Source organism: Aphis gossypii, unplaced genomic scaffold (genome assembly GCF_020184175.1).
Source record: "Aphis gossypii isolate Hap1 unplaced genomic scaffold, ASM2018417v2 Contig00074, whole genome shotgun sequence".
Lineage (NCBI taxonomy): Eukaryota > Metazoa > Arthropoda > Insecta > Hemiptera > Aphididae > Aphis > Aphis gossypii.
The window spans coordinates 32862-34825 of NW_026083004.1; the positions used below are offsets into that span (position 1 = coordinate 32862).

At 47.0% G+C, this 1964-nt stretch overlaps 1 pseudogene; it reads left to right on the top strand.

Annotated features, from left to right (window-relative positions):
• Positions 1 to 509: 509 nt before the first annotated feature.
• On the top strand, positions 510 to 1564 carry LOC126553138 (ATP-dependent DNA helicase PIF1-like; annotated as a pseudogene).
• Positions 1565 to 1964: the final 400 nt, after the last annotated feature.

Below are 1964 nucleotides of genomic sequence, written 5' to 3' on the forward strand. Positions count from 1 at the left end.
CTAGAGCGGCGTGTCTCAACGCCATCGCGCAGTTACTTCAGGTTCACGGGAAATCGCTCTCGGACTACAGTTTACCTCTATTTGACATCGCATTGCTAGAAGAAGACCCTAACAATGACATTCTGTGTGCAAGAGACGCGGCGGTACGCTGGACTGTACAATTGGACGGCTTGAACGACGAACGGACAGTGTTCGATCGTGTGATGGCGGCCATAAACGACAACAGAAACTGCTCAAAAATGTTCTACGTCGACGGACCCGGAGGATCAGGTAAAACGACGTTATACGGATGCCTCATATGGTCTCTTCGCAACCAAGGGCGATCCGTGTTGTCCGTTGCATTTACAGGAATTGCAGCATCGCTGATGGACTGCGGCATGACGGTGCACTCTACGTTTGGGTTGCCGTTCGGTACACTGACTGACGATTCAACGTCGACCATCACCATGCAGTCGTTGCGTGCTCAGAGGATACGTGACGCGGCACTCATCGTCTGGGATGAAGCGCCAATGTCACCGGGACTACAACTCAAGGTGGGCACTGGGCAATAGATTGCTCAAGGACATCATGGGATCGGAATTACCGTTTGGTGGGAAACCGGTCCTGTTCGCCGGCGACTTCAGACAGATACTGCCTGTCGTGCGCAGAAGGACAAGGAGTGACATTGTAAGGTCGTCGATTAAATATAACTCTCTGTGGCTAATTTCTAATGGAACAGTTCAGTCTGACGCGAAACATGCTTGCCGACAAAGATGTGGACTTTGCTACTTGGTTGCTACAGCTCCCGAGCGGCCAGTTGCCAGCGGTCGACGGTGTTCGGGACAGCGTCGAAATCCCCCAAGAAATGGTATGTGACATCGCTAATTTGATTGATTTTGTTTTCCCGCAGCAAATGTCGTTGGCAAACATCGACGAGTTTGCTCGGAAAATAATTTTATGTCCCAGGAACTACGATTGTAGGAAGGTCAATCGCACGGTGTTACAACGCATCGATGGAGCTCAACGGAGCTACACGGCCATAGACACTGTTGTGGTCGATGACCCTGACGAAGTGGCCAATTATCCGACAGAGTTCCTCAACACTCTGGAACCGGACGGACTGCCGCCGTACAACTTAACGCTAAAGGTGGGTTCGATTGTCATGTTGCTTAGGAACCTAGATTCTAAGAGACGCCTTTGCAATGGTACGAGATTGGTTGTCACTGAATTACGACGATACAACTTCAAGGCGAAGATGTTGTCTGGTGGTGCACAGGACGAAATAATCATACCTGCGATACCACTCACGTCGTGTGGCGAAGATGACCTGCCCATCATAATGCGAAGAGTACAGTTCCCCGTACGTTTGTCGTTTGCGATGACCATTAACAAGTCACAGGGACAAACGTTTGATAGAGTTGGATTGCTTCTGCCTTCACCGGTATTCACGCACCGACAACTGTACGTAGCCTTTTCACGAGTGAGGAACTCACAATCCATAAGAGTTTGTATGTGTGGTGATGGTCATGGTAGATTCGTCACTAAGAACATTGTATACAGAGAGGTCCTGCAAACAACTGCATAATGAAGCCTACAAGAACTTAATCGTTAACATCTGACCTGTGTTATCAAAGGGATCTATGTGATCCAAGTGGTCTGCGTGATCAAAGGGATCTGTGTGATCCAAGTGGTCTGTGTGACCAACAGTTTATGGGCAGTCATGAGTGTGACTCGCGGAGAGAAAGTTTGACAACTTCCACGTGGTTCTCTCTGGATGCGAATTCGCTTTGTACCTAGTGAATTCGTAACTAATGTCAAACATGTACTTAAACTTGCTTCAAACACATGAGTTGGTAAAATATTTAGAATATTATATCATACCAAATGTATGTTATTGTTTGTATTTATATTGTTTCAGAAACATAAGGAGTAATGATTCGTGTTGGAAACTCTTATATCAATGCAAATGTGAACATAATCAATAA